Source organism: Aedes albopictus, chromosome 1 (assembly GCF_035046485.1).
Source record: "Aedes albopictus strain Foshan chromosome 1, AalbF5, whole genome shotgun sequence".
Taxonomy (NCBI): Eukaryota; Metazoa; Arthropoda; class Insecta; order Diptera; family Culicidae; genus Aedes; species Aedes albopictus.
This window is the reverse complement of record NC_085136.1, coordinates 30,377,539-30,395,159: the sequence shown is the minus strand read 5'-3', so window position 1 is coordinate 30,395,159 and position 17,621 is coordinate 30,377,539. Positions and strand designations below refer to the sequence as shown.

Sequence of the window (17,621 nt, the reverse complement as noted above, 5' to 3'; positions counted from 1 at the left end):
CCTTACAGGACGCGCGCCATCAAGCAGCCTTAACAGCACCGTGCTCGTGCTGTATACGAGAAGTGAGGTTTTTGGTAGTGTTGTACTTTTTGCAACGGCGCGCGTCCTGAAGGGTTAATGAGGTTTCCCGAGTAGAAGTAAAATTCAAAACAATATCATCATTTGATATTCCTTAGTGAAGTACTCAAGATCACAATTAGCTTTTGGTTTGTTTGACATAAGAGATAAAAGATCAAAAATAAGATCAAAAATTAGTATGGGGAAGAACATAATAATATCTCATTTTGATATTATAAGATCAGACTAATATCTAGGAGATCTGGACTGTAGCACATCAAACCAATATCAAAAAATGATCTGACAGATGGATTGGAGTAAAAAAAAAATATGGCCGCGACCAGAATCGAACTTGTGACCTTGTGGTTTATGATCAGTGACATTACCACTGCACTACGACTCATATCTGAAAATAGAAGGTAACAAGTGCATCAAGTTCTACGTTTTCCAAGGTGTTTGCGGCTAATGGTAGTTGTGTAGGTTTGGTCGCGCCATGTTGTAGATGAGTGTGTGAAAGAACTAATTATGATCTTGAATAGTAGTTTTCAGATCTTACAATTTTCGGATGTTAACCCGTATCGGCCTGAGTCAGCGCACATGAACTAAAAATGTCGCCGTTCAGCGAATACACAACGGATTTGAATAATTTTTTGACAGTGCACTCGTACATATGTCTAGTTTGTAAAAGTGGACAGAGAACGTCGGAATGGTCCCTATGGCCGGAGTTATTCCGGTGGGTCACTGGGTCAGATTCGTATAAAAAGGGCTGTTTTTCGGTACACAGAGTGTTTTCCATTATAATTCGCTATTAAACTCACTCTATTTTCACTAAAACTTATACCTCTGCAACCAAACATTGCTTCAACACAGTTTTTGACCGTTTGGGAACTACCGGATGTGGCCACCGGACATAATCTCCGGAGGAACCTGCCACATACTGTATACTGGGGTACACAACCATAACCCATTTTTTGCAGCTCTATGTATTGACTTTAGCGGCATGGTGTCTTTGAAGATTTAGTTCTATATACTGAACTCTTTATTTTTGGATTTTCACTTTTGTGATTAATCCACCCAAAAGTGCGACAGAAATTCACTTTTTTTCAAAAATGAAGATAGAGTGTTGAAGTCTTCTGCAAAGTTGTAGAAAAATGTATTGCTGGAAAGTTTGCCGAACAAACTATTACCTTATTTGCTTAATTATAAGAGATATGTGCCGTTTTTTGTGAACGACCCCTCAAAATAGTTTTTTTGTTATATCTTTTTCTGGGGATTTTTGGTAATTTTCGTGTGTTCTACAAAGTTGTTCTTTGTTAAGAAATACACCTCCTTCTGCTTTTTTTATCATTGGAATAACGCTCCAGGTGGAACAGAGCCTGCATCTCAACTTGAGAAAACGTAAATAGATTTTCTTAATGAGTCTTTGGAGAAATCCCTGGTGGAATCATGGAACGAATATTATAGAAATACCTGGAATGATAATAGGTCTCCTCCAGAATTTATTTATTGCTGAGTTAGCGTTGAAACATTCCATATTCCAGTTCTTGTCCGTGGTTTCATATTGAAAGTCGATGCCGTTCGATTAGTTTGAGAGCTTTCTCTGTTGATTTCTTAAACGTATTGCAGAGATTCGGGGACAGTAGTTTGTCGTGTAGTCCGCCGTGATGGGAGCATCTTAGGTATAGCTTCCGGTGGAGGCGCATTTCATATTCATACCGCTGAATGCAAGTGCAAACGCTGTTTGAGCCGCACCTCCTTGGTGCAGAGACGCTCCGGGACGTACCTTGTCAATCTAGCTGAAGTCAGAAGGACAACAACAGTGCCAGACTGAACTATCAGCTAATGCGAGGTATGTACTTCAAACGGAATCGCTCAAATCATTTTCGTTCAGTGCATTATTTTTCCGTGACCGGAATTTTCAAGAAATTTAACACAGCAAGCCCCATTTGATTTGATGTTTCGTTTCAGATCCATACTAGGATCCGAAATAAACCCGCTGAAACTCCTTTTTGTCTCCCTGCAACCTCTCTTTGCTTGTCCCTATAAACGGGATGGTAACATAAGGCTGAATTTCAAAAGGCTGAATGCACATAAGGCTGAATACAAAAGGCTGAAACTATGGATATGTAACAAAAGGCTGAAATTACAAAAGGCTGAAATAACAAAAGGCTGAAAACATGGCAAATTCCAAAACTTGAAATATGAATAATAATGAACTCTATAGAATCTGAGCTGAGGGTTTAATGATTTAAAAGATGGTATTACACAAGGTATTATATTTTCCGGAATACTATTCCACGGAGTGGCATTTTCCGAAATGTCGTTCCCGTTGGTGCTGTGTCATTATGCCGAAGGATATCAGGCCTCAAATGCCACTAAGGCGAATTGGTTATAATGATTTTAATGCAAAGGAGGTTTACTAGGCAGCCTAGTTGAATGATTAAATTATGATCTATGCATTTACCTCGAAAGAACAGTCTTTCTAAAAAAGCGGGAAAAATCTCTGATGGAAGAGTAAGTATTGTGGCCGCAAATAGTACAGTATAACGACCAAGCGGAAAGGTTTGATGATAATATCTGCATACTAATAACTCTCCCGTGAGTGATTTTTCCTTCTTTTAAAAATAGGTTATTCTTTTGAGGTATTTGCATAAATTCAGTGTTGGCATTCTTACCAATGTGTAAAATGCAGCGAGCTTCTGCGTGCGCATATTCCTTAAAAACGATTCATCGGAGATTTCCCCTTCTTTTGAACATAGGCTGTTCTTACTGTGTTTGAATGTTATAGCTGCATCTTTTATTTATCAAAGGTTTTCCTTCTTTTAAAATGTTGGAAGAACCATAATTTAAGTTCAGGTGTTGAAGCTGCTTACTTTTTACCAGATGTTTCTCCTTCTTATAAAATAGGCTATTCTTTCAAGCAGTATTGTATTCGAACAGAACGTGAGCCAAAAATGAACTGAACACTTTAAACACAGAGAACAGACATCCAAGTCCAGTTCCGAAACTGTGTAAGGAATATAACGGCCATTTGAAATCGGCAACACAAGTGGCAATAGCGTGGCGCTGCAATCGATCAATTTCCCATACTAATTTAATTCACCACTTGAAATGTTTCAGTTCACCACTGACTGTGGCAATATGGTGTTTGGCGGCGTTAGTGTTGTCGTCGTGTATTGGTTTGCAAACTCACTCAAGTAAAGATTCAAATCCTTACACAAGTTTCCGAATGAAATTTGTTCTAGCCTGGATGTCTGTTCTCTGTGCTTTAAATTTTTTGGTCGGCAAAGCATTGAACTTGCCTGTCTGAGCTTTTGCTGCTTAAAAGCGCCCGCTCGGTTCCCATTCGACTCTGAGTTCACATGCGCTTATTTTCATCATTAAATCCTAGGTGTCTTCTTTCCTAGGACTAGAACCATGTGCCGCATCCCCATGTTTGGACGTTATTATCACGGGGGTGAATCTTCAACACGAAAAGAGCCGCTCGTTTGATTGTTGGACACTAGCGAACCTGGTGGTGAAAAGCAAGCTTTTTTGTACAGCGAGCATACGGCGGGAGCGAGGCACGCTTTGATGATTTTTTATTTCTTCAAGGAAATTCATTCCAATCTAGTTTTCCAACTGAAAATTTTACGACTTCCACCACGGAACTTTACATTTGTTCAAAGATACACATCTGTTCTGTGTTATTATGTTATGTCACAGGAAAATGCATCATAGATCCTTTGGTACGACATTGTGGTCTCGGATATTGAAATACAGCTCCAGGACTTTAGATTTTTCGAAACACACGATGGTCGGACTGGTTCACTCTTCAATAAAAGAAGATTGAATAAGCCCAAAAAATTGCTAAAATTGAAGGGTGAAATGGCGCAACTATAACCATTTTAGTATCACAGATACCAGGGTAACATGTTAGTCAGCATGCTACGGGTTCAGTCCTTTCCAGTTCATGCCGCGTTCGATTTGTATGTTCAAATATATTTGATCGCAGTGTGCGGAGTATGAACTTCAATGCAAATTGAACGCGTTCACACTGCAGTGCTGCAATTCGGTTCTGAATTCTTATGCGCACAACATTGGGGGAAACAGTTTCTGTCGATATGTGATGCTAATAAACCTGTTTAGTCACCCGGAGTTCCTTGAGAAACTTAATCAGGAATGGCCAACTGATGGACCGACGATCAGACTCTATTGGTTTAGGCAATTTTATGATTTTCGATAATTCATGCCAATAACTCTGTTACTGTGTTGTATTAAATCATATGATTGGAAATCCGGATTTTCCAAAACCCATGTTGACCGGACTGTGGTACGCTCAGAAATGGTTCCAATAGCAGAAGAATTTCTGAATCTAATGAGCTCATCTTTTATATATAGATTAAGAAAAGATATGGGGTTTTTACGCCTTCTTGTTTCCGGCAAAATGTGGCTGACTCAAGGAGGCTTTTCCCCATCATAATCCATTTCATTAAGACCTTAAGGTCAGATGGAATTATTAAACAAATAAACAAATAAACAAAATGTTTGAAATCTGTGGAAACATGGTGGAAGTATGGCCCTTTCAGTTTCGCGGATTTCGCTAGTGTTCAATTTAGAGCTCGCACGCGTTATAAATTTATAACTGAACAAATTTCAAACATTTTTGAGCAACAGTTAGGTACAATAGTTTTTGCCTCAACTACCGCTTATTACCCGAATTACCCGAAAATTTTTTTACATCTAAGACTCATTTAACCTAGTTTCCGAGTTGACACACACAATACTTCAAATGAGTGGAAATAAATTGTTGGCGAAATGCTTTGTCAATTTGAGCTAAAATAGTTTAGTATTAGCGGGGTATTGGCCGATATGATACTGAAGAAAGTACAATAACATAGACATTATGATACCGAAATCCATAAGATTATGTTCCACTTGAATGTCTTTTCATCAGTTAGAGTTAGCTCACGTGACCAGATGTCAATTCGATGAATAGTCAAATCGATTGAATGTCATATACTTCCTCTTCCGTAAAATGGGTTTTGACCAAATGTACTTTCGAGCAAAGATTCTTTTGTTTCCTATGATCATTTTCAAGTCGAGTCAAATGTTTATCAAAGACCAATAGATTAGCCATAAATGTCGAAAATGTTATTTCATTCGATTCTCTACAACTTTCAAAACTTTTCAAAATGTTCATATCTTTCAGCCTTTTGATATATTTCAGCCTTTTGATGCTTTCAGCCTTTTGATCATTCAGCCTTATGTGATTCAGCCTTTTGTACGTAACCCCATAAATCGCTTAAAACTATCAAATTAGATTTGGTAAAATGACAGATTTTGCATGAGTCGTTAATTTAAATGTTAATTGACCAATTTATCCTTTGATTGGTTGAAAAAAAAAATATTTTCATGCTAAATGGTTTGCAGTCAAAATAGATCAAAATCGCATATTTTGCCCTATAAATTGAGGTACATATAGCTCAAAATTGTGACGTGCTGGAGCAAATCTAAGCCCGGATTCGGATTCAGCGGCCCAAAAACTGTCAGACACATAAGTTTGCTCTTGAGACAGACCAGAAGTTAATTTTTGTTACGCTGTGTTATTGATGCTTGTAGTACTTCGGAAATGCATTACCAGCATTACAGCGACCAGGTCTACTGTGCAGTGTTATTGGTTTACCAAGAAAGATCGTCGGAGATGAACCATTCTAGGGCTGAAAGAGCTGACAAGAGTATCCTACGATTTGAAAAATCAAAGCCTACTCAAATTCTGACAGCTCCTTCAGCTGTTTTCTCGATTCATCTGGCGGAACAATCTTCTACAAAATTTGGTGAACAGTTTTTGCAAACAAAACAAATGCTAAACTACATCGATTTATATGAACAGTTCTAGTAGATTTTCCTAGACTGGGCAGCACCTTCCAACAGAAACGTAAGCAAGCATTATGCCACGGTGTTACATTCATGCGCCAAAACGCGCGAAGCGAATCAAGATCAAAAGCACATTCCACGCGCGTCAGCCAGACTACTAGAAAGAGTTGCCGTGTTGCGTATACTAAAGTTGAACGAAATATGAGAAACCCATCCAGGGGGATGATAAAGAGAGACAGCTTGTCTGTGGAACAGACATTCACATCGTGCTCTGCCACCATCACCACCACCGCCGCCGGCAATTTTTATGGTTGAACACACTTTTCGTGTTGAGTTTCGCATTTAAATGGACGATTTCCAGCAGAATTTTAAACCTTGATTATCATTTAGAACGTCTTTATTCAAGGTAGATACATACACACTAAGATTAGCTCGGCAAACGTCGGCACCGCCGTGGCTCAGCAAATATTAAATATTATAAACTGTATACGTTTGTTAGCTGAATTTCAGCAAAACATTTCCTTAACCTCAGCAAACAAACTACATGATTGCTGAGATCTCGTTGAAAAACAAGTTTGCTGAGCGCTTGGCGGTGTCAATCTCGGTAAAAAGCAAGAAAAATTGCTCAGATTAAGCGAAAAAAAAAATAAGTGTGCTAGATGGATAGTTTCGGTTTGATATGACGGAAATTGGCGCATATCACTAAATAAGTAGAACAGACGAAAAACTTCTATTTGGTCTGAGTCTCAAGATTCTGAAGTTAACCTTGCGGGTAAGTCCAGAAGCATCCAGTTCATCATCAGATGACTCGACCAACAGTGCCGATGACTCCGCACTTCAGCCGAAAAAATTTACACTTGTACCACGTACCTAATGGGTTAAATCTATTTATCAACTTCGCTTCACTCTTTTATTTGACCTTCTTTCACAGAGCGTGAACATTAATCAATCCAAAACGGAAACCATAACTGTTGCAAAAGCCCCAAAAAAGTGCCAATCTTCATCAAATGTAACGTAGAGAACAGCTGTAGTAATCGCCTTCTTTAAAGCTTCCAAAGCACAGAGACAAATTCAACGGAACCAAAACCACCCAAAAGGGCCCAGCCAGGTCTAATCATGGGAGATGAGTGTTCCTCACCAAAACGGAGCAACCTTCGGATTTTCCTTGCATAGCAACCATACAGTTGCTAACACAGAGTGTTCGAACGGGATGGATAGCAAGCGGTGTGCGCTGCAAGTGAGTGACTGAGTGCCAACCCGCCGAAGCTTGGGTGTTTCAACCATCTATCGACTCCGCGTTATCAGTAATTCAGTTCAGTTCAGTTTCAGTTGCTGTCGAGCAGCGATTCGGTGCGGTCGTTTTCGTGGTTGTTGCGAAAAAGTTGCAGACTGTAACGAACGTGGTCACGTTTCAGCTTGGGCACAGGTGTTCGGTGGTGATAAAAGCTATCATACTCGGTGGGTAACTGAGCTTTAGTTTCTATATTTTTCGATCCGGGTAGGCCTTGATTGGTAATACGAAGTGCACCATGGTGTCAAGGCCAAGGCCAAGGCCTGCTGGGTGACAGACAGTGCAGTGTTGGTGTGGTGAACTTGATAATATTGTACAAAACGAATTTATTAGAAACAGGCGACAAGTGCAACAGGTGCTACCGGGAATTGGTTTAAAGCGGTTAAAGTGTCACTAAAGAATCGAATGGGATTTGTCCCCTTGCTGTATAGCGAAGACTCTCACGAGTGGAAAACTCGTTACGGATAAAATGGAATCGAGGGTACACGCAGCGTGTGAAAGGACGCCTGAATTTATGCAAATTGGCTTACTCCGTTTACTAGATAGCAATGATGTGTTTTTTCTCTGTATAGGAGATGTGAATAGGTGATTCAGTGCATGTGCTGTAATTTGAGGAATTTTAAAGCAATGCCGGGTCTACGGTGCGCTTGAGAGCAAACAAATCAGGAACATGAGTATTTTCCAGTCTGCAAATTATGTTGGACTAAATTAGTATGAACTATTATCATTATTATCGTGAATCGAAATCATACTTTCAATGTATGGGTGGTGTATGTTTTGCAGTATGCAAATGACTAAACTTCTACTTAAATGTTTCTGAAAAAATGCAGAGTCCCTTCGTTTTTATGCACCTAACTCCGATCGATTATATTTTCACTAATCCAGTAAATTCCATCACGTCTACTGCGTTTTGTTTGATCATCCCGATCATCCAAGCATTGCCGTTGTCTTTGATTGTTGTAAATAATTGTACATAATTGTATACTTATATCAACAATCAATACGAAACTGGCGAATTTGTTGTGACGCCAGTTGCTCCCCCAGTAAATTCGCATCGAAGCAAGAATAGTCTACCAATCTAGTGACCATGACAACGACAAAAAACGTAGATAATCGTTTTTACACGTTCCGGGGACGTTTGAGGAAGTGAAACAACGTTAATCTTCTGAAAGTTGCTGCCGCGGGTTTTGATCTCTTTTCAGTGGACATTGTGAGAATCTTTCTCTGTAATGATTATTCAACAACTGTATTCATTATTTGTATACACTTTATTACCGATACTTCAATATTACATACAATGATTCACACTCCAGACAACAATAACAACATCTCCACATATGACAGATACTCAATGTAAACATACACGCTAAACGTAATACAGTAATACAATAATTTATTATGTGCATACCACAAGGTACCACATCTCGTTTTTTCTCCAGATCCGCAGCAAGGTCACTCCACGTTGTTTTCGCTTATAGTCTCCTCAGTTTATGAACGTCTCGCTTCAGTCTCACATCAGAATTAGTAGTACTGTCATCCATTTGGTCATCCATCTCTGCTCGGCATTTTGGTAAATTACTTGGCCGTTACTTATGGTTGTACCTAAAAAGAAATATTATTTTGACCCAAGTATTTTCCCAAATCCCAAAATATTTTTAATACTGAGTGTCAAGCTAAATATTACCTTTGCTGATGAATTAATTGAATTGCTTTTCTCTTCTCAAATGTTTTAAATGACAGCTAGTATGCAAACATTGTATACTGCCCACTGATTTTTTATTTTTTTTGACATGTCCTTTCATAGAAGAATCTCATACAAAAGGTATGTATATTCAGATTATTATTCAGACATTTTTTTTTAACTAATATGTCGGAACACTGCACGAATGTTACAGTGGAAAAATTATCAATATCCATTAACTCGTTTTCGATCCAAAGTGGCACTTGGACACACACAAACACTATTTCATTTTGTTTTTTTTTAGTGAACTTCGCTGGAACTCGTTTCTTGTTCAGAATATATTCGGAAGTTTGGCTTTACAGATTTTGTTTTCTAAATATCGAAGGGATTGATACTTTTTTTTAATCAAATCACGATTTCGAAAAACGTCACTTGTCCAAAGCAATATTTGTAATAATACTTTTAGCTAAATATTAATTTGAAAACTTGAAAACATCCAGTTTTTGAATCATATTTAATACATATTGTTCACAAAACTCGCACCCGCACTAGCTGTTTGAAAGTATAGTAGAATATTAATATTCATTCTTTGTTTTGTTTTTCATGTTGTAATCCTATAATTATCTCAAATTCTTAATACATATATCATCGTCGCAGTACCAAATCGAAGTCACGCATTTAAGCACATGCAAAGTTGCAGTTGTGACGTAAATTTGAACCGGTTGCTGGTATTGCGCATCATTAAGCTACTTAAGAGTTGAAATTAGCACTAATCTAAATCGAGTTGCTATGTTTATAAGTAGGTTAAACATCAATTTTCGCACCGCTAGTCACTTCGGCTTCCAACCGAAAACGTAATGATAGTAGCCAATTATTACATACAAAGCAATTTTCTCCAGATAAAAAATAAATCGATCATCTTATTGGAGCACTTTTTGACGGTTCACCTATATAGGTGTCCACGTTTTTAGGAATCATGTTTCCGATAATTTCGGAATTCTCATGATTTACCATTTACCTTTCAAACTGAATAATTTTATTTTTACGGTTTGGTCGTCCAATAGGTTAACTTTTTACGATGCATATTTTCCCGCATTAACTGGTGATTCGTGCTCAGTCAAACCTATTTTAACATTACAAAACCAAAAATTTGTTCCTTTGATGTCGCTCTTTTGGGTTCTGAACTGTAGGACTTATTTTAATGGTGTACCTCCAAAATATTGCAAAAGCCCCTCAACATGTTAGATATCTAATAAAGCTATTTCAGCAAGCCTTTTCCAAATTATTCGCATTCAATGTACCGTCAAAATTTAAAACTTTTTATCTTTAAGTAACTCTGATTTTCTACATATGCTCATCATATTGATAATATTCTCAGGTCGTTGGATCGGACTACAATATTCTGCATTATTGCAAAGCCCAATCATCTGTCTATCGGTCTATCATATCACTTATTTCACCTCTTTTCGATGAAATACATCCTCATTTTTTTTGTTAACGCTTACAAGTCTGACGTAGTGCACGCTGACCATGATTGTCTGTGTCATAATGGCCCTTACGCTTGCCTCTACGATTCATTTCTATGTACTGAAACAATTTTAAGCACGTTTTTATTCAAATTTTCAGTGAACTTATTAACACAAATATCACTTATACATTAGGCCGTCCCTTATTTTGCAAAAATTGGAAATGTTATAAGTTCGTTAGTGGAAAATGATCCTTTTAGCTAAGAAATGATCGTGTCAAAATTTGAAGTCCGTATCTCAAGGCTAAGTGGTCCCTCAAGGGGCCTAAAGTTGTCAAAAATTGTATGGGACCAAAAAAACATGAAATTTTTTTCGACGAAAAAATACGCTATTCTACTAAAACCGGTGATTTTAGGACCCTAAAGGGCCGAAAATGTGCTTAGATTTGCGATATCTCTACTCGTTTTTGAGTTATTGAACAAAATAGGGAAAGTTTCCTTCGGAATTTAAAAAAATGGTCGAAAATGCTGATTTTTCAGTTGTTTTTGTCAATATCTTGGGAACGAGTAGAGATATCGCAAGTCTAAGCACATTTTTGGCCCTTTAGGGTCCTAAAATCACCGATTTTAGTGGAATAGCGTATTTGTTTCGTCGAAAAAAAATCCATGTTTTTTTGGTCCCATACAATTTTTTACAACTTTAGGCCCCTTGAGGGACCACTTAGCCTTGAGATACGGACTTCAAATTTTGACACGATCATTTTTTAGCTAAAACGATCATTTTCCACTAACGAACTTATAACATTTCCAATTTTTGCAAAATAAGGGACGGCCTATTATACATGTACACACATTTTTATTGGTAAAAATCCATGAATTTGATATATAAATTTTATTTGTACACACATACTCGTTTTCCACGCTGGGTCACACATAAAATCGATGGACCTTATATAAACTATGTGTATCTACACATGAAAAGGGTTATCTATGACAAATTGCAAAAATCTATGTGTGCGACACATGCATGCAATATTTGCAGTTTTTTCAGTGTATGAAATCTAAAAATTCAAACAAGGTAACATGTTAGTAAATGGTACCTGTTTGCATTAATAAGCTCGACTGAAAAACGAACTTCATAATCCAGCTTTCATTAGATATATCTATTCCTTAGTTACAGAAATGATTATCTTTTATTATTACAATATCTTGTGCTTTTGATATACTGTACGTTATTCTCCTCAATAATAGTTTCAATACTCCTTTAACTGATCAAAATTTGTCTGTTCCTGTAAGGAAATTATTGTGCAGAATTTGTTGTTGTTTGTTGTTTGAGCGTACTGCTGTACCTTGTTCTCTAACTTGTTCCACAGTTCTTGGCAAGATGGCCCACTCATTAGCAAAAATGGTACTATATCCAGTGTTAGGCAATCATAAGTCAAAATGCTCCTCCTGACCACACCCGATACATTTTATATTCAAAGACTTCAGAAGTGATTACTCAAGAACTCACTGTACTTGAATCGCATAAACATTTAGTGGCATTCAATAGGTTATAAAGCGCTTTTTACTCGAATTCCTGAGACTTCTAGTTAAGCCGAAAAGTTTCATTTTTTTATTGTTCGATTTTTTTTTAAATATCCAATTCAAATAGCCATTTGACTAGCATGATACTTAGCAGGTTAGTGATAAGCAACTGCTCTGAACATGTCGTCTAGCTTCAACGAATGCTTTAACTGTCATTATGACTTCCTATCTTGCAAACTACCAAGACAGTTTAATTATTCTCACACATTGATGTTAATTTTCTTGAAGTTACATTTTTAGTTTTGTAAGAGAGGACAAAGCATCAGTTAAATCATGTCTTCATGTTAATTTGGATTCAAGAGCCAACCCTTTTTACGTCTCGTAGACTTATTATACTATACTGAGAAATGATAACTTCAATATATATCACCTGAGGTGGGTCCACAACAATCTCAGTATCTACTCAGTTATATTCGTTCCTGTTTTTCAAGTCACGCTCAGCCTAAAGTTTAGTTTTGTCTTTCGCCTTCTCAGCTGCCACTTAATTTGTGTGAAATTTCATTTTTAATGGTTCAATTGAACTATAAAGCCCAGATTGGAGTTCAAGAGAAATCGCTCAAGAAACTTCTAGAACGATTCCTGGCAGAAACTTTCTACGGTGACTGCCATTTGAACTGTCATTTCTTCGCAACTGCGTACTGCGATCGAAGAAAAAACGGTTTCTTGAGCGATTCAGCCAAGGAATTTCCCATGCATCAAGATAGGCCGAGAAATTCCTTCTGATCTGCAAACAGCCCTTAAATCTGCGTTGGCTGGTAATCTGTTTCTTACGAAATTTACGACACTGTTGCGTTTAATTTTTAATAACACAATTCGCCTTATACGGCTCTACAAGGAATCGACTATATCTGCCTTGCAGGTCTTACCGCCTTCAACGGCATTTCCACCTTCAACGGCTGTTTCCGCCTTCAACGGCTTTTCACTCTCCGACGGATCTTTCCGCCATCGACAGTTTTTCGCCTTAGTCGGCTCTTCTGCCTATAACATTTTTCCTGCTTTCGAAAAGTCTTTCCGCCTTCAACGGCTTTTCTATCTGTAATCCTTTCCACCTTTTACGGCTATTTCAAGAATTTCGCCTTCATTAGCTTGTATCGCCTTCACTGGCTTTTAACAGCAACGGCAAAATTTGATTTCAATATATTGTTTCACCTCTACGCCTTCCTCGGCCATTCGGTTAACAAATCAATACTTCATTCATCATTCAGCATTTAAGTCTAGATTTAGGACAACAACCCCATTCAACGAGTATCAATATCACAATCAACAAAACTTAGATTTTCTTCACAGTTCTTTATTTCTTTATCTGACATTAGTGATTGACATCGATTTGAACTAAACAATACAGATCACCATCAAAATCTCTCACAGGTTGATCATTGTCATTAGTCGAAGGTACAAATAGATTGTTTGATTCATATTGAACAGTTAGTACACAATATTTACCTTTTTGATTCCAATGTTGAAATTCAATCACAAGTCATCATCTAGAGGTCTTCACCACTCTGCATGCACCACACACAGCACTCATCTCTTTCTTTTTCCAAAGACAACACTTCCCGAACCGAAATTAAACTAATTTCACATGCACTGTTCACCGTTCTCGTCGCCAATGTGAGAATCTTTCTCTGTAATGATTATTCAACAACTGTATTCATTATTTGTATACACTTTATTACCGATACTTCAATATTACATACAATGATTCACACTCCAGACAACAATAACAACATCTCCACATATGACAGATACTCAATGTAAACATACACGCTAAACGTAATACAGTAATACAATAATTTATTATGTGCATACCACAAGGTACCACAGACATCACATCTAAGTGAGTTCCTGAAGGTCGATCCCGATCTACCGCCACAGAGAACAGACATCCAAGTCCGGTTCCGAAACTGTGTAAGGAATTTAACGGCCATTTCAAATCGGCAACACAAGTGGCAATAGCGTGGCGCTGCAATCGGTTAATTTCCCATACTAATTTAATTCACCACTTGAAATGTTTCAATTCACCACTGACTGTGGCAATATGGTGTTTGGCGGCGTTAGTGATGTCACCGTGTATTGGTTTGCAACCTTACTCAAGTGAAGATGCAAATCCTTACACAACTTTTCGAATGAAATTTGTTCTAGCCTGAATGTCTGTTCTCTGTGCTACCGCTACCCACCGGAAGTTGCACCGAAAGGATTAGACCACTGTAGCTCCCAAAATTTACAAAGCTACTTCTTGCCATAGTGGCTCCCAGTTACTCTGGGGGCAAGCTTAGTAGCATTCGGGCATCAGGGAGCCTTCTTCATTGATGATATCGACACGACCCAGGACGAGACCGGAATGATTGTGCTGAGGAGGGTCACTCCTTTACGGTTAAGGACAACGACCTGAAAGAATTGTCCTCCAGTGGATGATGGCCAAGGGGCGAATCACTCTTTGAATGTGCATTGAATTTGCATCTAATGTATGGAAATGCATTTTAAAAAATTTTCCATCAACTTAGCATTGATGTATATGCGAATGTCAAATTGCAGCTGTGTACTGAAGAAAACAATTATGAATTGCTTCATGTTGGTTGTGTTCAAAATGTAACTCTATTAAAATAGACAGGAATCGTGTAATTGTAAGTTATGAATATTAAATTAACTATGATCAATTAACTGTTAAATATTTTTTAAATATTTATTGCAGGAATCGAATGGAAATGGCAGTTGGGCTAGTTACTAGTGAAATACTTGACTTCAAGGGTCTAACCGTCTAACTGCGACCAGCTGGTTGGGGGAGCAATTATTTTAAACCGATTTTAACCCAGAATATGTGAAGTACCTTAAATATATATAGTTTTTGTATTACTTATAATGGTTCAACTATAGTTGTTTTATTGGCGTTTATATAAAATAATGAAATCAATGTCGAGTGTAGAGGCCGAACTACATGGTACTTCGTACATATACGTAGTACATACGAACAGACAATACTGACAAAAGCTGTTGAGCGAAATATAAACCCTGAAATAAACTGAAATACAGTTGTGGATTTTATCTTTGCCACCTGCACAATATAAAACAATGTTGGGGTCGAAATAGTTTGTTATTGGGCACTGATAATGACAAATGTCAAGTATTGAAGCTAGCCATGGGTTGCTTGATTCACTGAATGCATGAATGCATGAAAATGCATTAAAATGCAACAGATGTTTTTCATACATCAGATGTTCCAAAAGTGATCCGCCCTTGTTTAAATATTAGCCTCGGAAGCCATCATGACTTCTGACTTCTGTGGCTGTTCCAACAACCGGTTTTTTCAATCGTCTATGTCTATGATTTCCATAAGGAGAGGATAACTTATCAAAATGATTCGTGTATGTAATGACAATTTTTTATACAATAACCTAGACTGAAAAGAGAAAAAAATATTGTAAACTATTACAGACAGGAATCGAACCATAAACGTCGAGATCACAGAGCTGTTGATTAACCCACACGGTTATCAACGCTCAAAGATATCGCGTTGCTAAAGATGTATAAAAATCAATCTGCCAACTGATCTTTCTCGTTGTCATGGTTTCTGAATTGGCAAACTCAGTCTTCCTTCGATGAAAATGGGCGGGGCCAACTGACATTAAAAGCGTCGCGTTAATTAAACCAGTATTGGGCGATTTTACTGGGGGAAACATGGGGGAAAAACTGGCGTCACAAATTGAATTGAATTTGTTCCTGACATTTATGTCTTAGTATTAAGTCTAGGCTTATATTATACTCGATTTTCAGGGATCACCCTAAAATAATTACTTCAAAAATTCATATGGTTGCACACAAAAATTTTGATTTTGTCTTATATCAGCCCCCCCTTGGGAAGATCGTAGCAGCATAGATGGAACTTGTTGGTAGCAGGCTGTGCGCGCGAGCGGCTGCGTTTTCAAATCTGTCACGAGTTTCCGTTGCTCCGTGTTGTTTTGAATATTGCCAATTGAATTGAGAGACGTCTGGTGGTGCTCTTCCTTCCGGAAATTTTACCTCGAAAAGTGTTTGTAAATTGATTTAGCGATTTACTTAGAGTTGAGTAGGATGATTCGCGATTGTTGTGAGAGTTTGTCCTTCCATCGGGCATTCATGTTCACGTGATTTCCGTGTAATTTTTAGTGATATTGCTGCTGGATGTCCGGGAAACGCAAATGGACGTCAACAATTTCGTCTCAAGAGTACTGGAATTCATATAGTTCAGTGAGTTTGTTCCTGTACATCGTTCTGTGTGTGTGTGTGTGTGTGTGTGTGTGTGTGTGTGTGTGTGTGTGTGTGTATATACAATTCAACCAAGAATTCAACTCCCACTGTCCGGCAGTGGTATGGTGGTATTATGGAAGAAAGATGTGTTCAGTTTTCTGTATGATATTTAGTGAATTTCACACTACAAACTCAAAACTGAAATCATCTTTAGCCCGGGAGTTGAAAGGTGATAGCTCTGTTGGGATCCAGTGACCCGTTTCAGAATGTCTGGTTACTCACGTCCATTCTGAGGTCACTTACAACAAGCCCCGCATGTGCGCATTACCGTTATCAATTGGATAATGATATTGCAAACACACTTCCTGTTTCAAAGACAATCTGCGAAACCGGCACGTATTTAGTTAAATTTGTTATACATATTTACGATTAGAACAATCTCACCAAAAACCATCCATGGTAGCGCTGCCATTGCCATAGAAACGTCTGTACAGCGCAGTCGAAATTATTCCTCGTCTCGTCTCCGTCGCACTGTTCATCATCATTGGAATAAACGTTGCTTCATCACTCACAAAATTGTATCTGAGTTTGTTCCTGTATATCGTTTTGGTGTCTAAAAGTTGACCAAACGTATCTTATGGACTTAACTCTTCCACAAAAAGTCCCAAGTTCCCATGACACCTAGAACTGAGAGGACGTAGAGGTCTCTACATACCTTACTTAGGTGTTCAAACAATTTTCCATTTCCATCCCCCTGGATGGAAGGACGTGGCCAGGACAGCTTCCGACCGTTGGAGGATTGCATCAACCCAGGATTCTGGAATTACTTCAGCTGTATTTTCTGGGATTTTCCAGTTTTTCGTGATACCTCACGAAGATCCTTCTGAAACTCAAGAATTTTTTTTTGAGATTCTTCAAAGGAGTTCTTTCTGAGACTTCTCCAGGAGTTTCGCCAGGGTTTTCTCCTGGAATTTTCTCAGAATTCCTTCAGGGAATCATCTGAGAAATGATTTTAAAAATTCTAAAGGTGTTCCCCAAACATTCTTAAGAGTTCCTCAGGAACATTTCCAGAGTTACTCAGAGAAATTCTCCAGAATTTTCATAGAAGTCTCCAGGAACTACTCGAGATTTCACCTCAGTTCACCGAGAAGACTTCTTGGAGTTCCATGAGAATTAGTCTAGGAGCTCTTCAGGCATTCCGAAGAAATTTCCGAGAAATTCCCGAAGGAATTTTTAGGAAATTCCTGGAGGAATTTCCGAGGAATTCCTGGAGGAATTTCCGAGAAATTCCTGAAGGAATTTCCGAGAAATTCCTGAAGGAATTTCCGAGAAATTTCTGAAGGAATTTCCGAGAAATTCCTGAAGGAATTTCAGAGAAATTCCTGAAGGAATGTCCAAGAAATTCCTGGAGGACTTTCCGAGAAATTCCTGGAGGTATTTCCGAGAAATTCCTGGAGGAA

General features: G+C 38.1%; 1 protein-coding gene and 1 long non-coding RNA gene across 5 annotated transcripts in view; one reads left to right on the top strand and one right to left on the bottom strand.

The window, feature by feature from the left end:
* The window catches only part of LOC109422167 (ras-related protein Rab-27A), a 129,014-nt gene that overhangs the window by 39,968 nt on the left and 71,425 nt on the right, over window positions 1-17,621 (top strand). Inside the window, exon 1 of one of the 4 annotated variants that reach the window (XM_062844302.1) lies at window positions 7,248-7,371. The exons of the other annotated variants lie outside the window; for them this stretch is intronic. The gene's annotated coding sequence lies outside the window, so the exon portion shown is untranslated. Of the gene's footprint in view, window positions 1-7,247; window positions 7,372-17,621 lie in introns of those variants that run through there. 4 annotated transcript variants of the gene reach the window in all.
* LOC134284862 (uncharacterized) lies at window positions 8,454-14,350 on the bottom strand. The gene is made up of 2 exons (XR_009995980.1): window positions 13,381-14,350; window positions 8,454-8,806 (listed from the first exon to the last, which is right to left on the bottom strand). It is a non-coding gene; the product is annotated as an uncharacterized LOC134284862 (long non-coding RNA).